Source organism: Scyliorhinus torazame, chromosome 24, assembly GCF_047496885.1.
Source record: "Scyliorhinus torazame isolate Kashiwa2021f chromosome 24, sScyTor2.1, whole genome shotgun sequence".
NCBI classification, from domain to species: Eukaryota; Metazoa; Chordata; class Chondrichthyes; order Carcharhiniformes; family Scyliorhinidae; genus Scyliorhinus; species Scyliorhinus torazame.
In genome coordinates this window covers 54624026-54645764 of record NC_092730.1, presented here as the reverse complement: position 1 = coordinate 54645764, position 21739 = coordinate 54624026, and the positions used below count along the sequence as shown (strand labels likewise).

The window sequence follows — 21739 nt, the reverse complement described above, 5'->3', positions numbered from 1 at the left end:
GTAAAATATGCATCATATATCACAGAGACCGTGATGGTAAAACACACTCTCTCTCTCACAGACACACACACCCCAGTGACAGCAGCAAGAGTAAAATATGTGTTACATATCAAAGAGTGACAATGTAAAATACAGAGGCTCACTCGCTCACACACCCACTCTCTCTCGCGCACACCCACTCTCTCTCGCGCACACCCACTCTCTCTCGCGCACACCCACTCTCTCTCGCGCACACCCACTCTCTCTCGCGCACACCCACTCTCTCTCGCGCACACCCACTCTCTCTCGCGCACACCCACTCTCTCTCGCGCACACCCACTCTCTCTCGCGCACACCCACTCTCTCTCGCGCACACCCACTCTCTCTCGCGCACACCCACTCTCTCTCGCGCACACCCACTCTCTCTCGCGCACACCCACTCTCTCTCGCGCACACCCACTCTCTCTCGCGCACACCCACTCTCTCTCGCGCACACCCACTCTCTCTCGCGCACACCCACTCTCTCTCGCGCACACCCACTCTCTCTCGCGCACACCCACTCTCTCTCGCGCACACCCACTCTCTCTCGCGCACACCCACTCTCTCTCGCGCACACCCACTCTCTCTCGCGCACACCCACTCTCTCTCGCGCACACCCACTCTCTCTCGCGCACACCCACTCTCTCTCGCGCACACCCACTCTCTCTCGCGCACACCCACTCTCTCTCGCGCACACCCACTCTCTCTCGCGCACACCCACTCTCTCTCGCGCACACCCACTCTCTCTCGCGCACACCCACTCTCTCTCGCGCACACCCACTCTCTCTCGCGCACACCCACTCTCTCTCGCGCACACCCACTCTCTCTCGCGCACACCCACTCTCTCTCGCGCACACCCACTCTCTCTCGCGCACACCCACTCTCTCTCGCGCACACCCACCATTTTCACTTGCCTTTAATGTGACAGGTGAGCCTGCTCGGTCCCCACGATCTCACTTGCTTTGTTATTCAATGTTACATTTCTGATAATGACTCCAGCTGATGATTTAAGATCTCACTGCATCCGTTGACAAAAATTACAGAGGTTTGTCCTGGAACTCGCCATGTTTATTCTTCAAACGTCTTTGACAATTTGAGGTTTTAAACTTTCATTTGCCAGTAATTCCCTGCATGTAACTCCCATGAAATTTGACTCCTGATTGCAGTGGCACAATTTATAAACCCACCCCTCAAATAATCATCATTGTGCTGTTTTGTTCCTGTTTTCAGCTTCATGGGTTGTACACCAGAGGCCCTGGAGTTCACTCCAACACTGCTGGTAGCTGCAAAATGGAGGAATCTCTCTCGGGCCCAGAACACGTGATGTCAGCGTACGGGGCGTGTGACCTGCTCGCTGGCGCCGCCTCCGGTGGGAGGACTCCAGAATTTGCTGAACAAAACTGGCCCGGGACAGCGCACTGACATCAGGAGGAGCCAGTCCAACTTGCTGGGCTCCAGGCCTGCGCACTACTTGATAAGAGACGCATGCGCAGATTGGCCGACAATCTCAAACGTCCATCATGGTTGGTATTTGTAAACACTAGTCGTGACCGTTGGCCATTCCTTCCGTGATCTGGATCACTACCACCCTCCTGAAACCTTCATGAGATCGACCCACAGGTCACGACCCTGAGCTTGAAACCTCTCCGGGCCTATGCTATCCTTGTCTCTATTAGCCGAGGCACAGAGTTTAAGAAAAGGCAGGTTATGCAGGAACTGTATAAAACATTGGTTAGGCCTCAGCTAGAGTAATACTCACACTCAGACACTGTATCAGAGTAAATCCCACACTCACACACGGTTTCAGAGAGTGAGTAAATCCCACTCACACACTGTATCACAGAGTGAGTAAATCCCGCACATTCTCTCTGTGGTGAAGGGTCCCTCTCACCGACAACTAGGTGACATTTCCCGGTGAATCTTTACACACTGCCAAAATGGGACTGGAGACATTCTTTCTGACATGTATTTCCTGTTTGTAGTAAGAAGGTTTCTGATTGGTGGAAATTCCTAAATGTGATTGGTCTGTTTACATCTCCAGTCGAATAAGCAGAACATAACTGGCTGTCCTCATTCTCACAATGTCCAATCACAATCATTCCTTTCCCCATTCCTCATTAGCATAGATGTGAGGCTCTGTCTATTTAATCAGCGCGCGGAAGGGGTTTGCATTATTTCTGGGTGATATTGACGATGGCTGACGAGAAGAAACCAACATCGAAACCAGCTTCCAAGAAGGGAGCCAAGAAAGTCATCAAGAAACCGGCAGTAAAGGGCGGCAAGAAGCGGCGAAGGTCGAGGAAGGAGAGTTACTCCATCTACATCTACAAAGTGATGAAGCAGGTTCATCCCGACACCGGCATCTCCTCCAAGGCCATGAGCATCATGAACTCGTTCGTCAACGATATTTTCGAGCGCATCGCGGGTGAGGCTTCCCGCCTGGCCCATTACAACAAGCGCAGCACCATCAGCTCCCGGGAGATCCAGACCGCCGTGCGCCTGCTGCTGCCCGGGGAACTGGCCAAGCACGCCGTGTCGGAAGGGACAAAGGCGGTGACCAAGTACACCAGCTCCAAGTAAAACTGTTCTCAAACTCCTCAAAACCCAACGGCTCTTTTAAGAGCCACTCACAACTTCTGGAAAGCAGCCAAACTATCATATTTTAATTTACTGGTTTATTTCTATTATGAATAGCCAAACCTGTTTTAATAGCGTTTCACTACATCAACAACTGTGTAATGCCGAGTTACCGTCCTGTCGATATTTTTACGTTGTTTACAAAGTCCAATCATTTAGTGACTGCCCGGTGACGCTTTGGCCTCTGACTTGTTCATACTCGGCGCTGTAGCTGGATTTGGAGAGAATAGAAATCCAAAACCTCCCTTTGCATTTATGTTCAGGGTTACTCTCAATAATCGATCAGTTTATTTGGAGCACCCCGGTGGTGGGAAAACTCCATTTCAATACTGACACTAGCTCCAAACTGTTCACTCCACTTTTAACACTGAGGAAGCGGGAGCAGTCTACAATGGGAACAAATGTTATAGTTTGCAGATGGCTATAAATTAGACACAGCCGACGGCTGAGAGCGTTTTAAACAGCAGCCGGATTAAACCTGTGGAGATAGTTAACGTTTCGGATCTAAACGTCCCTTCTACAGATCTTAAACGTTTCTCTCCACAGATTCTCCCAGATATGCTGAGTTTTTCCAGCATTTTCTCATTAATTCACATTTGCAGCATCCACATTATTTTGCTTTAATTTATTTTGGGTTTGTTCTGTTAGAGAGAAAACCAGAAATCAGAAACTGACCGATAAAGGGAAACTAGACTCGGGAAAGAGAGAAAATCCAACAATCTTATACTCAAAACTCAAATGATTTATTCACATGTTTTACGGTCCCTGTTCAATTTTATCTCTTATCTTTTCGCGCTCTTTTAAGCTTTGAAATAAATATTCGGTTGGAATCTGAACATTTGGCGCCCAAACTTTCCGCCCTCAGCACCGTGGAGTCTCCTGATTGGTGCTTCAAACAGACATCTGATTGGTCAGTTTGTGGCAGGCTCCACACTGTTGTTCAGATAACCAATCAGCAATGTGTGCACCGCCATTCCTCCTGAAGCTATAAGAGAAGTGAATGTGGGCGGGTTTCCTCATTCTGTGTGAAAGTGTTTGTGAGATTGGGAAATGTCTGGAAGAGGAAAGACCAGCGGTAAAGCTCGGGCCAAGGCCAAGTCTCGCTCCTCCCGGGCTGGACTGCAGTTCCCGGTGGGCCGTGTTCACAGGCACCTGAGAAAAGGCAACTATGCCCAGCGTGTGGGGGCCGGAGCCCCGGTCTATCTGGCTGCTGTGCTCGAGTATCTGACCGCTGAAATCCTCGAGCTGGCCGGCAACGCGGCCCGGGACAACAAGAAGACCCGCATCATCCCCAGGCACCTGCAGCTGGCCGTCCGCAACGACGAGGAGCTCAACAAGCTGCTGGGAGGGGTGACCATCGCTCAGGGCGGGGTGCTGCCTAATATCCAGGCCGTGCTGCTGCCCAAGAAAAGCAGCGCTGGCGCCGGCAAGAAGTGAAGCGACCATTCTTTAATCTAATAACACAAAGGCTCTTTTCAGAGCCACTCACTTTATCTGAAAAAGGGTGACCTGTTCTCGATCCGCTTAGTGCCGTGTTTGTGAGAATTTCCCAGAGGCTTCCGGCTGGAATGAGCTTCCCCTGTATTGTTGGTATTTACCGGGGGATGGCAGTTTTTAGCCGGCAGGCTTTCCGAAACAGACCATTTATGTGCAATGGGTCTGCGCGGTTTCAGAATTCATTCCCGCTCCCATTACAATGTCAGTGTTTACTATGTGCGGTTACAGGTCTGACTTCGGAGAAAGCTTTTGTGATTCAGACTCATGAGTAAGGTTTCAAAGTTGCAGGAGTGTACCGGCAGGCAGGAAGGTGGTTTAAAGTGTGTCTTCTTCAATGCCAGGAGCATCCGGAATAAGGTGGATGAACTTGCGGCATGGGTTGGTACCTGGCACTACGATGTTGTGGCCATTTCGGAGACATGGATAGAGCAGGGACAGGAATGGTTGTTGCAGGTGCCGGGGTTTAGATATTTCAGTAAGCTCTGGGAAGGTGGTAACTGAGGGGGAGGGGTGGCATTGTTAGTCAAGGACAGTATTACAGACGTCCGGTTGCGGCGATGCGGAGCTAAGCCGCACATTTCGGCAGCTCCCGCTAGAACAGACTTTTGGGCTCTCCGGAGGAGCCCCAACGGCACTTTTTTGATCTCATCCCGTGTGGGAAGGTGAAGTAAGGTCCCCCTTCGGTCATGTATGGAGGGGACTGGAAGTTGAGGGACAAAAAAAGAGCCTTTGCAGCAGCGGCAGAAATGAGGGGGAGAAGACAAGGTGGTGGAGGGTGGAGATCGAGAAGCATGGGAGCCGGACCAGCAGGAGTTTCTCAGGCGCTATGTGGAGGAGCTTAAAAAGGAGGTGCTGGCGCCGATGCTGTTGCCGATCGAGGGGCTGAAGGAGGCTCAGAAGGCCCAGGCGATAGAGCTCCGAGAGGGGAAGGAAAAAACTAATGAGAACGAGCATGAGATCTTGGGCCTGGCGGTGAAAATGGAGGCACACGAGGCGTTACACAAGCGGTGGGCCGAGAGATTCGAAGTCCTGGAGAACAGGTCGTGGAGGAAGAATCTCCGGATTCTGGGTCTCCCCGAACGAGTGGAGGGGGCTGATTCTGGGGCGCATGTGAGCACGATGCTCCATTCGCTGATGGGTGCGGAGGCCTCTCCGAGCCCCCTGGAGCTAGAAGGGGCTCACCGGGTCCTGGCGAGGAGACCCAAGGCTGGTGAGCCGCCAAGGGCGATAGTGGCGAGGTTTCATTGTTTCGCGGACAGAGAGAGTGTCTTGAGATGGGCCAAGAAGGAGCAGAGCAGTAGATGGGAGAATGCGGTGATCCGTGTCTACCAGGACTGGAGCACGGAGATGGCAAAGAGGAGAGCTGGCTTCAATCGGGCCAAGGCGGTGCTGTATTTAAAAAAGGGTGAGATTCGGAATGCTGCAGCCAGCGCGACTGTGGGTCACGTACCAGGACCAACACCACTATTTTGAAACGCCAGTAGAGGCTTGGACCTTTATCCAAACGGAAAAATTGGACTCGAACTAAGGGGCTGTGGTAGTGGGGGAGATGTTGACTATATAGGGTTGTAAATATGGGGAAAGAATGTTTTACGGGTGGGACGATGGATGGGGATAGGGGAAGAGTGTTTGAAGGGGGGACAGTGAGGAATGTGGGCGCCAGTGCTGGAGGGAGGTGAGATTCGGGGATGGGGGAATTAGGATAAGGCCACAGGGGGCGGGGCTGGCTTAGGAAAGCGCAGGCTTTTTCCCACACTCTGGAGGCGGGGGGGGGATGGAGGAGCGCAAGGAGGAGGAGGGATTTCCACACGGGGGGTCAACGGGAAGGCGGGGGAAGCCGGGGTCAGCAGGAGTCAGCTGACTTACGGAAGTATTATAGGGGGAGCAAAAGAGTTAGATTTGGATCTAGGGGGGTGGGGAGGGGGACAATAGGGTTGCTGCTGCAATGGCCGAGGGGGAACTGAAAATGGAAGAGGTGGTCGGGGCGGGGGTTCCCCGTCTGGGGGACTGGAGGGTGCGGGAGGCGCGGGCATGGGACTGGCCTAAAATAGGAGATGGCTAGTCGGCGGGGGGGGGGGGGGGGGAGGCGGTGAAGCCCCCCAATCCGGCTGGGTGTGGGTAGCCCGCCCAATCCGGCTGATTACGTGGAATGCGAGAGGCCTAAATGGGCCGGTTAAGAGGGCCCGAGTGTTCGCACACTTAAAGGTACTGAAGGCAGATGTGGTCATGCTTCAGGAGACACATCTGAAGGTGGCAGATCAGGTCAGGTTAAGAAAGGGATGGGTGGGAGAGGTGTTCCATTCGGGGCTGGATGCGAAGAATAGAGGGGTGGCAATACTGGTGGGGAAGCGGGTGTCATTTGAGGCCAAGAACATAGTGGTGGACAATGGAGGCTGATACGTGATGGTGAGTGCTAGGTTGCAGGGGACGGGGGTGGTATTGGTAAATGTATACGCCCCGAATTGGGACGACGCTGGATTCATGAAACGTATGTTGGTGCGTATACCGGACTTGGAGGTAGGAAGTTTGATAATGAGTGGGGACTTCAACACGGTGTTGGACCCAGTACTGGATCGCTCCAGATCCAGGACCGGAAAGATGCCAGCTGCGGCCAAGGTGCTCATGGGGTTTATGGACCAGATGGGGGGAGTAGATCCGTGGAGATTTGCCAGGCCTTTGGCCAGAGAATTCTCTTTTTTCCCCCCATGTACACAAGGCCTACTCCCGGATAGATTTTTTTGTTCTGGGCAGGGCATTGATCTCGAAAGTGGAGGGGACGGAGTATTCGGCCATAGCCATTTCGGACCACGCCCCGCACTGGGTGGAATTAGAGCTGGGGGAGGAGAGGGACCAACGCCCACTGTGGCGGTTGGATGTGGGACTGCTGGCAGACGAGGAAGCGTGTGGGAGGGTGCGGGGGTGCATCGACAGGCATCTGGAGGCCAACGACAATGGGGAGGTGCAGGTGGGCATAGTATGGGAGGCGCTGAAGGCGGTGGTTAGGGGAGAGTTAATCTCCATCAGAGCTCATAGGGAGATGAGAGAGGGCAGGGAAAAGGAGAGGTTAGTGGGGGAGATTTTAAGAGTGGACAGGATATATGCAGCGGGCCCAGATGAGCGACTACACAGGGAGATGCGAAGTCTCCAGACGGTGTTCGACCTGTTGACCACAGGGAAGGTAGAGGCACAGTGGAGGAAGGCACAGGGGGCGATGTATAAATATGGGGAGAAGGCGAGCCGGATGCTGGCACATCAGCTCCGTAAGAGGATGGCAGAGAGGAAAATAGGTGGAGTCAAGGATGGAAGGGGAACTACGGTGCGGAGTGCGGTGAAAGTGAATGAGGCATTCAAGGCCTTCTACGAGGAGCTGTGTAGGTCCCAGCCCCCAGGGGAAAAAGAGGGGATGCGACGATTCTTGAACCAACTGAGGTTCCCGAGTGTGGAGGAGCAGGAGGTGGCTGGTTTGGGGGCACCAATTGGGGTGGAGGAGCTGGTTAAAAGACTGGGGAACATGCAGGCAGGGAAGGCCCCGAGACCGGATGGGTTCCCGGTGGAGTTCTATAGAAAGTTAGTAGACCTGTTAGCCCCGTTGCTGGTAAGAACTTTCAATGAGGCAAGGGAGGGGGCAACCCTGCCCCCGACAATGTCGGAGGTGACGATCTCTTTCATCCTGAAGCGAGATAAGGACCCACTGCAATGCGGGTCGTATAGGCCGATCTTGCTCCTCAACGTGGATTCTAAGTTGCTGGCAAAAGTGTTAGGTACGAGGATTGAGGACTGTGTCCCGGGGGTGATTCACAAGGACCAGACGGGGTCTGTAAAGGGCAGGTAGCTAAACACCAATGTGCGGAGGCTACTGAATGTGATTATGATGCCATCGGTGGAGGGAGAGGCGGAGATAGTGGCAGCTATGGACGCGGAGAAGGCCTTTGACCGAGTAGAGTGGGAGTATCTCTGGGGAATGTTGAGGAGGTTTGGGTTCCTGGGAGGGTTTATTAGTTGGGTTAAGCTCCTGTATAGAGCCCCGGTGGCGAGTGTGGTCACAAACCGGCGGAGGTCGGAGTATTTCCGGCTGTATCGAGGGACGAGGCAGGGGTGCCCCCGTCCCCTCTGCTGTTTGCATTAGCATTTGAACCTTTGGCCATGGCATTAAGGGAGTCGGGGAAATGGAGGGGGGTGGTCCGAGGGGGAGAGGAACATCGAGTGTCGCTGTACACAGACGACCTGTTGCTGTATGTGGCGGATCCCGTGGAGGGGATGGTTGAGGTCATGCAGATCCTAAGGGAGTTTGGGGACTTCTCGGGCTATAAGCTCAATGTGGGAAAGAGTGAGCTCTTTGTGGTGCATCTGGGGGGTCAGGGAAGAGGGATAGATGACCTACCGTTGAGGAGGGCGGAAAGGAGCTTTCAATGCTTGGGGATCCAGTTAGCTAGGAGCTGGGGGCACTGCACAAACTTAATTTGACGCGGCTGGTGGAGCAGATCGAGGAGGACTTTAAAAGGTGGGACATGTTGCCACTCTCACTAGCGGCAGGGTACAGTCGATTAAAATGGTGGTCCTCCCGAGCTTTCTTTTTGTATTCCAATGCCTCCCAATTATGATTACCAAGGCCTTTTTAAAGAGGGTAAGCAGGAGCATTATGGGATTTGTGTGGGCTAGCAAGACCCCAAGGGTAAGGAGGGGTTTCCTGGAGCGTAGTAGAGAGAGGAGGGTTGGCGTTGCCGAATCTGGGTGGCTACTACTGGGCAGCCAATGTGGCGATGATCCGTAAGTGGGCGATGGAGGGAGAGGGGGCAGTGTGGAAGAGGTTGGAGATGGCGTCCTGTAAAGGAACGAGCCTGGGGGCGCTGGTGATGGCACCGCTGCCGCTCTCGCTGACGAGGTGCACCACGAGCCCGGTGGTGGCGGCTACGCTAAAGATCTGGGTGCAGTGGAGACGGCATAGGGGGGCGATGGGAGCCTCGGTGTGGTCCCCGATCAGAGATAACCATCGGTTTGTCCCAGGAAGGATGGACGGGCGGTTTCAGAGCTGGCATCGGGCAGGGATTAGAAGAATGGGGGACCTGATCACCAATGGGACGTTTGCGAGCTTAGGGGTGCTGGAGGAGAAATTTGGACTACCCCCGGGAAATGCCTTCAGGTACATGCAAGTGAGGGCGTTTGTGAGGCGGCAGGTGAGGGAATTCCCGCTGCTCCCGGCACAGGGGATTCAAGACAGGGTGATTTTGGGCGTATGGGTCGGAGAGGGCAAGGTGTCAGCGATCTACCAGGAGTTGAAAGAAGAGGGGGAGGCTTTGATAGAGGAGCTGAAGGGTAAATGGGAAGAGGAGCTGGGGGAGGAGATTGAGGAGGGTCTATGGGCTGATGCCCTAAGTAGGGTTAATTCCTCTTCCTCGTGTGCCAGGCTTAGCCTGATACAATTTAAGGTGGTTCACAGAGAGCATGTGACGGGGGCGAGACTGAGTAGGTTCTTTGGGGTGGAGGACAGATGTGGGAGGTGCTCAGGAAGCCCGGCGAACCATGTCCATATGTTTTGGTCATGCCCAGCACCGGATGGGTTCTGGAGGGGAGTTGCGAGAACAGTATCTAAGGTGGTGAAAGTCCGGGTCAAGCCAAGCTGGGGACTAGCACTATTTGGAGTAGCGGACGAGCCGGGAATTCAGGAGGTGAAAGAGGCCGGCATTCTGGCCTTTGCCTCCCTGGTAGCCCGGCGAAGGATCTTGTTAGTGTGGAAAGATGTGAAGCCCCCCAGTGTGGAAGTCTGGATAAGTGATATGGCAGGGTTTCTCAGGTTGGAAAGAATAAAGTTTGCCAGGGGTTCTCCAGGCTGTGGCAACCATTCCTAGTATATCTCGCGGAGCGTTAGATGGAGTTTGGTCGACAGCAGCAGCAACCCGGGGGGGAGAGGCCGGCGGGGGGCGGGGGGGGGGGGGGGAGAGAGAGAGAGGCCGGCGGGGGGGGGGGGGGGGGGAGAGAGAGAGAGGCCGGCGGGGGGGGGGGGGGAGAGAGAGAGAGAGGCCGGCGGGGGGGGGGGGGGGGGGGGAGAGAGAGAGGCCGGCGGGGGGGGGGGGGGGGGGGGGAGAGAGAGAGGCCGGCGGGGGGGGGGGGGGTGGGGAGAGAGAGAGAGGCCGGCGGGGGGGGGGGGGGTGGGGAGAGAGAGAGAGGCCGGCGGGGGGGGGGGGGGGGGGAGAGAGAGAGGCCGGCGGGGGGGGGGAGAGAGAGAGGCCGGCGGGGGGGGGGGGAGAGAGGCCGGCAGGGGGGGGGGGGAGAGAGAGAGGCCGGCGGGGGGGGGGGGGGGAGAGAGAGAGGCCGGCGGGGGGGGGGGGGGAGAGAGAGAGGCCGGCGGGGGGGGGGGGGAGAGAGAGAGAGGCCGGCGGGGGGGGGGGGGGGGGAGAGAGAGGCCGGCGGGGGGGGGGGGGGGGGAGAGAGAGGCCGGCAGGGGGGGGGGGGGGGGAGAGAGAGAGGCCGGCGGGGGGGGGGGGGGAGAGAGAGAGGCCGGCGGGGGGGGGGGGGGGGAGAGAGAGAGGCCGGCGGGGGGGGGGGGGGGAGAGAGAGAGGCCGGCGGGGGGGGGGGGGAGAGAGAGAGGCCGGCGGGGGGGGGGGGGGGGAGAGAGAGAGGCCGGCGGGGGGGGGGGGGAGAGAGAGAGGCCGGCGGGGGGGGGGGGGGGAGAGAGAGAGGCCGGCGGGGGGGGGGGGGGGAGAGAGAGAGGCCGGCGGGGGGGGGGGGGGGGAGAGAGAGAGGCCGGCGGGGGGGGGGGGGGGAGAGAGAGAGGCCGGCGGGGGGGGGGGGGGGAGAGAGAGAGGCCGGGGCGGGGGGGGGGGGGGGGAGAGAGAGAGGCCGGCGGGGGGGGGGGGGGGAGAGAGAGAGGCCGGCGGGGGGGGGGGGGGGGGGAAGAGAGAGAGGCGGCGGGGGGGGGGGGGAAGAGAGAGAGGCCGGCGGGGGGGGGGGGAAGAGAGAGAGGCCGGCGGGGGGGGGGGGGAAGAGAGAGAGGCCGGCGGGGGGGGGGGGGGGAAGAGAGAGAGGCCGGCGGGGGGGGGGGGGAAGAGAGAGAGGCGGCGGGGGGGGGGGGGGGAAGAGAGAGAGGCCGGCGGGGGGGGGGGGGAGAGAGAGAGGCGGGGGGGGGAGAGAGAGAGAGGCGGGGGGGGGGGAGAGAGAGAGAGGCGGGGGGGGGAGAGAGAGAGAGGCGGGGGGGGAGAGGAGAGAGAGGCGGGGGGGGAGAGAGAGAGGCGGGGGGGGAGAGAGAGAGGCGGGGGGGGAGAGAGAGAGGCGGGGGGGGAGAGAGAGAGAGAGGGCGGGGGGGGAGAGAGAGAGGCGGGGGTGGGAGAGAGAGGCGGGGGGGAGAGAGAGAGGCGGGGGGGGAGAGAGAGGCGGGGGGGGGAGAGAGAGGCGGGGGGGGAGAGAGAGGCGGGGGGGAGAGAGAGGCGGGGGGGAGAGAGAGGCGGGGGGGGGGAGAGAGAGGCGGGGGGGGAGAGAGAGGCGGGGGGGGGAGAGAGAGGCGGGGGGGGAGAGAGAGGCGGGGGGGGAGAGAGAGGGGGCGGGGGGGGAGAGAGAGGGGCGGGGGGGGAGAGAGAGGGGCGGGGGGGGAGAGAGAGAGGCCGCGGGGGGGGGAGAGAGAGAGGCGCGGGGGGGGAGAGAGAGGGGCGGGGGGGGAGAGAGAGGCGGGGGGAGAGAGAGGCGCGGGGGGGGGAGAGAGAGGGGCGGGGGGGGAGAGAGAGGGGGCGGGGGGGGAGAGAGAGGCGGGGGAGAGAGAGGTGGGGGGGGGAGAGAGAGAGGCGGGGGGGAGAGAGGCGGGGGGAGAGAGAGGTGGGGGGGGGAGAGAGGCGGGGGGAGAGAGAGAGGCGGGGGGGGAGAGAGAGGTGGGGGGGGAGAGAGGAGGGGCGGGGGGGGAGAGAGAGGGGCGGGGGGGGGGAGAGAGAGGGGCGGGGGGGGGAGAGAGAGGGGCGGGGGGGGGAGAGAGAGGCGGGGGGGAGAGAGAGGCGGGGGGGAGAGAGAGGCGGGGGGAGAGAGAGGTGGGGGGGGGAGAGAGAGAGGCGGGGGGGGGGAGAGAGGTGGGGGGGAGAGAGAGGGGCGGGGGGGAGAGAGAGGGGCGGGGGGGGGAGAGAGAGGCGGGGGGGAGAGAGAGGCGGGGGGGAGAGAGAGGCGGGGGGGGAGAGAGGTGGGGGGGGAGAGAGAGGGGCGGGGGGGAGAGAGAGGGGCGGGGGGGGAGAGAGAGGGGCGGGGGGGGAGAGAGAGGCGGGGGGGGGAGAGAGAGGCGGGGGGAAGAGAGAGGTGGGGGGGGGAGAGAGGCGGGGGGGGGGAGAGAGGCGGGGGTGGGGGAGAGAGGCGGGGGGGGGGAGAGAGGCGGGGGGAGAGAGAGAGGCGGGGGGGGAGAGAGAGGGGCGGGGGGGGAGAGAGAGGGGCGGGGGGGGAGAGAGAGGGGCGGGGGGGGAGAGAGAGGGGCGGGGGGGGGAGAGAGAGGGGCGGGGGGGGGAGAGAGAGGGGGCGGGGGGGGAGAGAGAGGGGCGGGGGGGGAGAGAGGGGCGGTGGGGAGAGAGGGGCGGGGGGGGAAAGGGGGGCGGGGGGGAGAGAGGTGCGGGGGGGGAGAGAGGTGCAGGGGGAGAGAGAGGTGCGTGGGGGGGAGAGAGAGGTGCGGGGGGGGGGAGAGCGGTGCGGGAGGGGGGAGAGGTGGAGGGGGGATATCTCTTTCTGGGTGGGAGTGGAAGAGGGAGGAATAGGGAAGGGGGTTCTTCGGGGGGGCATCTGAGCAAGAAAAACATAAACGATCGAGAAAACTGATATGTACGGGAGGAATCCAATGTACAAAGTTCTGTATCATATTGATTTGCCATGTTTATGTCTTGCAATTAGGGATGCGCCTAATGAGTCAACCAAATTTCGTCCTTTTGAACTAACTTTTGGTCATGAGGTAAGAGGACCGTAATGTATCTGCTTCTACAACCTCCCCTGGCAACGCGGTCCATGCCCTCCCCACTGTCTGCGTAAAAAAACCTGCCTCGCACATCCTCTGTAAACTTTACCCAGTGCACCTTAAATCTATGCCCCCTGGAGACTGGCCCCTCCACCCTGGGAAAGATTGCCTGCCCATTCACTCTGTCCATGCCGCTCATAATTTTGTCGGCCTTTATCAGATCACACCTCCGTCTTCCTAATGAAACCAGTCCGAGTCTATTCAGCCTCTCCATAAAGCTCACTTTCCAGACCAGGCAACAGCCTGATAAACCTCTTCTGCACCCTCTCCAGAATTGCACTCAATACTCCAAATGCGGCCCACCAGAATTTTGTACAGCTGCAACATGACCTAATGGCTCCGAAACCCAATCCCGCTACCAATAAAAGCTAACACACCGTACGCCTTCTTAAGAACCCTCTCAACCTGGGTGGCAACTTTCAGGGATCTAGGTACATGGACACCGAGATCTCTCTGTTCATCCTCACTGCCAGTAATCTTACCATTAGCCCAGTACTCTGTCTTCCTGTTATTCCTTCCTAAATGAATCACCTCACACTTCTCTGCATTAAACTCCATTTGCCAACTCTCAGCCCAGCTCTGCAGCTTATCTATGTCCCTCTGTAACTTGTAACATCCTTCCACACTGTCCACAACTCCACCGACTTTAGTGTCATCTGCAAAGTTACTCACCCATCCTTCTACGCCCTCCTCCAGGTCATTTATAAAAATGACAAACAGCAGTGCCCCAAAACAGATCCTTGTGGTACACCACTAGTAATGGGTCTCCAGGCTGAACATTTCCCATCAACCACCACCCTTTGTCTTCTTCCAGCTAGCCAATTTCTGATCCAAACTGCTAAATCACCCTGAATCCCATGCATCCGTATTTTCTGCAATAGCCTACCGTGGGGAACCTTATCGAACGCTTTACTGAAATCCACATACAGCACATCAACTGTTTTACCCTCATCCACCAGGCACGACTTACCCTTCACAAAACCGTGTTGACTATCCCTAATCAAATTATTCCTTTCCAGATGATTATGCATCCTATCTCTTCTGAAACTTTCTAAGACTTTGCCCACAAGAGAAGTAGGGCTCACTGGTCTATAGTTACCGTGGTTGTCTCTGCTTCCCTTCTTGAACAAGGGGACAACATTTGCGATCCTCCAGTCTTCTGGCACTATTCCTGCAGACAAAGATGACTTAAAGATCAAAGCCAAAGGCTCAGCAATCTCCTCCCTAGCTTCCCAGAGAATCCAAAGATAAATCCCATCCGGCCAGGGGACTTATCTATTTTCACACTTACCAGAATTGCTGACACCTCATCCTGTTGAACCTCAAACCCGTTGGAGTTTAGAAGGATGAGGGGGGATCTTATTGAAACTTGCAGGATACTGCGAGGCCTGGATAGAGAGGATGTTTCCACTTGTAGGAAAAACTAGAACCAGAGGACACCATCTCAGACTAAAAGGGCAATCATTTAAAACAGAGTGGGGGAGGAATCTCTTCAACCAGAGGAGACCAAATCACTGAGTGTTTTTGAGACCGAGGCAGATAGGTATCTGATTAATAAGGGGATCAGGGGTTATGGGAAGAAGGCAGGGGAATGGGGATGGGAAAATTATCAGCCATGATTGGATGGTGGAACAGACTCGATGGACCGAGTGGCCTAATTCAGCTCCTGTGCCCGATGGTCTGTGTGATTAACACTAAAGAGGGGCTGGTAACTGGGTTTGTTTAATATTATTGAAGCTTTACAGGGTGTAACATGACCGATGTAAATATTTTGAGAAGAATTGTAATGTGAATATTGAAATGTGTTTAATGTCCTCATTATCCAACTGAATAAATTCAAGTAAATCTGGACCTCTGGAGAAAATGTAAATATTGTTGTCCGATACAATATTAGAGTGATGAGAAATTGAAATGTCTGACCATGTTTCTTTCAAGGGATTTTATAAATGAAGTATATTTTTGAAAATAAATTGTGTGCTTCTATGAAAAATGAAGTCAGTCAGTGAAATGGTAGTTTGCAGAAAGTGTGAGTTTGAGGGGCTGAGTGACAGTGTAATAACAAACAAGCTGCAGGCAATGACTGCAAATTGAACCTCACATTGGGACAAACACACAGCTACAAAGGTGATTGGTTGAGCCCGAGGGCGCAGGGCCATTTGCAGCCACACACACAGTCCCCCCAACACGGGCTCTCTAGGAGGTTCTGCTCCGTTTGTAATGACAGTGAAATGGGGAATACTCCCATTGATTCTCAATGCGGAATTGCTGCGGGGATCTGCGCACGCCCGGGGTAACCGCTTGCCGCTCGTCATTCTGAGATTGGGAGCGCATGCGCAACCCCATCCCCCACACACACTCCATTTGGCACTGAGTTGAATCGCTTTGTTGAAGCTGAGGGAAATGTCAATGTCAGAGCCCAGGCCAGCGAGGAAACAGCGTTCTCATTGCAGCAGCACCTCCATCTGGGAGTGTGAGCAAAGAGGCTCAGAGACCATTACTGACTCGGGGGGAGTTCAGGGAGAATCGGGGGCTGTTTGCAAGAGGCGCAGCGGAGCACGATCTTGTTCCGGGACTTGGAGTGAGCGGGGGGAGGGGAGAGCTTTTTCTGGGCCTGGCTTATTGTCTGATTCTGGGTTAGGATTTGGAGAGTATTTTCTTTCTTTTACTGATTATCAGTTGAAAGAATACATTGATCAATCATTGGCCTCACCTGACCCTAACTTACATGAAATTTGTTTTCTTCTTCCTAGTTCAACAGATGAAATGATGAGTTCCAAGATGATGATGATGATGATGATGATGATTCCTCAGCAACGTGAATGTGCAGCCGTCTCCTTCTAACTGACAGTAAGTACATATTAATCCAACATTGCAGAGACACAGACACAACATCAGCTCCACCGTCACTGAGCAGAAGCAGTCAGATTCGCAGAGACCTCAAGTCCCAGGTGAACATGTCCAATCCAACAGTCCTCATTATCCAATTGAACAAATTCAAATAAATCTGGACTTCTGGAGAAAATGTAAATATTATTTACAGATACACGAGAGGACAGGTGGCATAATTTTTCACAATTCACCCCTACTCTCTCATGGAATGTTGGATCAACTTTTGATAACAGCGTTTCATCTGTAAAGTAATCAGTATAGTATTAATTAGGCTATAGATTCAGCAATCAATGTGCAAGTATCCATTGGCACTCTTTTGTAACTTTCTTAGTTTAAAATATTTCAGAAGCAAAGCACTTGAATAAGGCATTAACAAATAATGATACATTTCAATAGTTCTCCAAAAGGACACTTATAAAATTGTCAGGCCATCCTTTCATCTCACAATTTGTGAACCTTTGGTACAAGTGAAAGGTCGGATAGTACAGCTGATTGAAAAGTGCCGAATTAATCATAAACTTCGACCGCGACACCTCCCAAAACAAAATATTAAATTCCAATCCAAATATCTCACACAATCTCAGATATAATGGTAGTGTCATTCTCATGAAACAGACAGGGAAATACATCATTTAACATATCAATGTTATCACTAAAATAATAATGGAGGATCAATACTGAACAGAATGTTCACCCTTAACTCACAAAACAGGTATTGACAAGTACAGAAACACAATAAAATCTTGCACATCAGAGAGGTGGACAGACTGAGATTACCTGTCCTCTCGTGTATCTGTAAATAATATTACAGATAGAGATTAAACCCAGAATCCCATAACAGAGACAGACAGCTACAAATGCAAGCACAGAGACAGGAGTTAGAGAATCAAATTAAGTTTCCCCCTAACATTTGACCCCTAACAGAGACAGACAGCTACCGTGGAAAACACACTCTCACACATTCAGACACCAACAACTGAGCAAGAAGCAGTAAAATATGCCAGATGTCATAAATAGACTGTGAGGTAAAACATATACTCACGTTTTCTCATGCACATGCTCACTCACAAGTAACTTAGCAGTAAGCATTAATATGCATTATATATCATGGAGTCTGAGGGTGAAACACACACTCACACCAATAACTGAGCATTAAGCAGTAAAATATGTCATATATCGCACACAGAAACAGAGAGGTTTATACACACTCACTCACACTCTGTATCTCATACACACTCTCTCACACACACCCACGCACTGTCTCTCCACACACTCACAAATCAATAACTGAGCAGTAATCAATAAAATATGAATTATATATCAACAGAGAGACTGTGAGGTTAATACACACTCACTCACTCACACTCACACACACACTCTCCCTCTCTCACACACACACCAGTCACTGAGCAGTAATCAATCCAATATGCAATATATACCACAGAGATACAGTGAGGGTAAAAAATGACTCACTCTCTCACTCACACTCTCACTCAGACAGTCACACAGCAGTAACTGAGCAGTAAGCTGTAAAATATGTGTTATACATCATAGAGAGACAGGGAGGGTAAAACACACACTCACGCTGTCTCTCACACACTGTGTCACATTTTACTGCTGACTGAGCAGTAAGCAGTAAAAATATTTGTTATATATCAGAGAGAAAGTGAGGGTAAAACACACTCTCTCTCTCTCTCTGTCACACACACTCTCACTCTCTCTCATAGAAACCCTACAGTGCAGAAGATTTCATAGAATTTACAGTGCAGAAGGAGGCCATTCGGCCCATCGAGTCTGCACCGGCTCTTGGAAAGAGCACCTTACCCAAGGTCAACACCTCCACCCTATCCCCATAAACCCAGTAACCCCACCCAACACTAAGGGCAATTTTGGACACTAATGGCAATTTATCATGGCCAATCCACCTAAACTGCACATCTTTGGACTGTGGGAGGAAACCGGAGCACCCGGAGGAAACCCACGCAGACACGGGGAGGATGTGCAGACTCCGCACAGACAGTGACCCAAGCTGGAATCGAACTGGGACCCTGGAGCTGTGAAGCAATTGTGCTATCCACAATGCTACCGTGCTGCCCATAGAAGGGAGCCATTCAACCATCGAGTCTGCATTGACCTTCTGAATGAGCATGCTAACCTGAGACCAATCTCCCCCCCCCCTCTCCTTGTAAACCTACCAAGGGACAGTTTAGCATATTGAATCCACCTAACCTGCACATCTTTGGACTATGGGAGGAAACTGGATCACCCGGAGGAAACCCAAACTCTGCAATACCCAAACAGGCGCCTGAGGTCGGAATCAAATCCGATCTCTGGCACTGTGAGGCAGCAGTGCTAACCATTGTGCCACCCTTCTGCCCATCAGCAGCACATCCACTTTCACCCTGTTGCTCTCACACACATTCACCATCCCTCACACATGCTCACAGACTCACCCTCTCACACACACTCTCTCACACCAGGAATTGAGCCATAAGCAGTAAAATATGTGTAATACATCACAGAGAGACAGTGAGGATAAAACTTACACTCAATCTCTCTCCCACACACACTGATACTCACACACACCATTAACTGAGCAGTACGCTGTAAAATATGTGTCTATATCATAGAGAGACAGTGAGGATAAAAATCTCGCCCACACTCCCTCCCTCTCACACACACATCTCACTCATGCTCTCCCACACATACACACCATTAACTGAGCAGTAAGCTGTAAAATATTTGATATGTATCACAGAAAAACACACATTCGCACACTGTCACACACACGCTCTCTCTCGCACACAGATGTCCCCTCTCTCATACACACACATACCAGTCAGTGAGCAGTAAGCAGTTAAATATGTCTAACACATTCACACAAGAATAAATGAGCAGTAAAATATGTTTTATATCACAGAAACACTGAGCACACAACTCACACTTTCACTCACAGACTGTCACTCACCAGTAACAGTGGTACAATAATCATTAAATATCAACTCTCTCTCCTCTCTCTCGCTCTCTCTCACACACACACATTCACTCTCACACACCAGTAAACTGCAGTAAGCAGTAAAATATGTGATATATATCATGCATTAAGGTTAAAATGTGCACACACTCTCTCACATGCCGGTAACTGAACAGGAAGTATAAACACACACACACTCAATCGTATACTCACACACTCTCGCTCACACACCCACACACCAGTAACTGAACAGTAAGCAGTAAAATATTCATTATATATCGCAGAGACAGGAGGTTAATACATCATAGATTAATCTTTATTGTCACAAGTCGGCTTCTGTTAACACTGCAATGAAGTTCCTGTGAAAATCCCCTAGTCGCCACATTCTGGCGCCTGTTTGCGTACATGGAGGGAGAATTCAGAATGTCCAAATTACCTAACAGCACGTCTTTTGGGACTATCTATCCATGAGTGTGTGTAGTGAACTCACTGTCTCTCTGTGATATATAATGAATATTCTTGTGCTTACTGCTCAGTTACTGGTGTGTGTGTGTGTGTGAGAGATAGTGAGTGTTGAGCGTGAGAGTGTGTCTTTACCCTCACTGTCTCTCTATGCTATATAACTCCTATTTCATTCTCTCTCTCACATTCTCTCTCTCACACATTCTCTCTCTCACACTCGTACACTATCTCATTCACACACTCACACCAGTAACTGAGCGGAAAAATATGCATTATATATCACAGAGAGGCAGTGAGGGTCACCATTCACTGAGCAGTAAGCAGTTAAATATGCGTTTTCTATCGCAGAGGGACAGTGGGGGGTAAAACACACACTCGCACACCAGTAACTGAGCAGTAAAATATGTGTTATGTATCACAGAGACAATGAAGGAAAAAGACACACTCACCTAGACTATTTCTCACACTCATACACTCCCCCGCACACAGTGACACATTCTCTCACACACACTCCCTCACACACACTCACACTCTCATACTCTGATGATCACACACTCTCCCAACAGTAACTGAGCAGGAAGCAGTAAAATATGCATCATATATCACAGAGACAGTGAAGGAAGAACTCTCTCTCTCTCACACTCACCACACACCCCAGTAACTGAACAGCAACAGCAAAATATCTGTTGCATATCAAAGAGAGACAATAAGGGTTGAATACACATAGACTCACTCGCTCATATACCCCACCCTCTCACATGCATACCCCACTCTCTCTCATGCACACCCACTCTCTCTCACGTACACCCACTCTCTCTACCGTACACCCACTCTCTCTCCCGTACACCCACTCTCTCTCCCCGTACACCCACTCTCTCTCCCGTACACCCACTCTCTCACGCACACCCACTCTCACGCATACCCACTCTCTCTCACGCACACCCACTCTCACGCATACCCACTCTCTCTCACGCACACCCACTCTCTCTCACGTACACCCACTCTCTCTCCCGTACACCCACTCTCACACACACACACCCACTCTCTCTCACGCGCAATCCACTCTCTCTCACGCGCGCCCTCTCTATCTCACGCGCGCCCTCTCTATCTCACGCGCGCCCTCTCTATCTCACGCGCGCCCTCTCTATCTCACGCGCGCCCTCTCTATCTCACGCGCGCCCTCTCTATCTCACGCGCGCCCTCTCTATCTCACGCGCGCCCTCTCTATCTCACGCGCGCCCTCTCTATCTCACGCGCGCCCTCTCTATCTCACGCGCGCCCTCTCTATCTCACGCGCGCCCTCTCTATCTCACGCGCGCCCTCTCTATCTCACGCGCGCCCCTCTCTATCTCACGCGCGCCCTCTCTATCTCACGCGCGCCCTCTCTATCTCACGCGCGCCCTCTCTATCTCACGCGCGCCCTCTCTATCTCACGCGCAGCCCTCTCTATCTCACGCGCGCCCTCTCTATCTCACGCGCGCCCTCTCTATCTCACGCGGGCCCTCTCTATCTCACGCGGGCCCTCTCTATCTCACGCCCGCCCTCTCTATCTCACGCCCGCCCTCTCTATCTCACGCCCGCCCTCTCTATCTCACGCCCGCCCTCTCTATCTCACGCCCGCCCTCTCTATCTCACGCCCGCCCTCTCTATCTCACGCCCGCCCTCTCTATCTCACGCCCGCCCTCTCTATCTCACGCCCGCCCTCTCTATCTCACGCCCCGCCCTCTCTATCTCACGCCCGCCCTCTCTCTCCCACGCCCGCCCTCTCTCTCCCACGCCCGCCCTCTCTCTCCCACGGCCCGCCCTCTCTCTCCACGCCCCGCCCTCTCTCTCCCCCGCGCGCCCTCTCTCTCCCCCGCGCGCCCTCTCTCTCCCGCGCGCAGCCCCCTCTCTCCCGCGCGCGCCCCCTCTCTCCCGCGCGCGCCCGCTCGCTCTCTCCTCGCGCGCGCCCGCTCTCTCCCGCGCGCGCCCGCTCTCTCCCCGCGCGCAGCCCGCTCTCTCCCGCGCGCGCCCGCTCTCTCCCGCGCGCGCACCGCTCTCTCCCGCGCGCGCCCGCTCCCTCTCGCGCGCGCCCGCTCTCTCCCGCGCGCGCCCGCTCTCTCCCGCGCGCGCCCGCTCTCTCTCGCACGCGCCCGCTCTCTCTCGCGCGCGCCCGCTCTCTCTCGCGCGCGCCCGCTCTCTCTCGCGCGCGCCCCGCTCTCTCTCTCGCGCGCGCCCGCTCTCTCTCGCGCGCGCCCGCTCTCTCTCGCGCGCGCACCGCTCTCTCTCGCGCGCAGCCCGCTCTCTCTCGCGC

General features: G+C 54.8%; 1 protein-coding gene and 1 long non-coding RNA gene across 2 annotated transcripts in view; both read left to right on the top strand.

The window, feature by feature from the left end:
• LOC140400072 (uncharacterized) overlaps window positions 1-21739 on the top strand; it is a 121265-nt gene that overhangs the window by 74695 nt on the left and 24831 nt on the right. The window lies entirely within an intron of this gene.
• The window catches only part of LOC140400071 (histone H2B-like), a 31309-nt gene continuing 24831 nt past the window's right edge, over window positions 15262-21739 (top strand). Inside the window, exons 1-2 of the mRNA XM_072489552.1 lie at window positions 15262-15411; window positions 15872-15968. The gene's annotated coding sequence lies outside the window, so the exon portion shown is untranslated. The remainder of the gene's footprint in view (window positions 15412-15871; window positions 15969-21739) is intronic.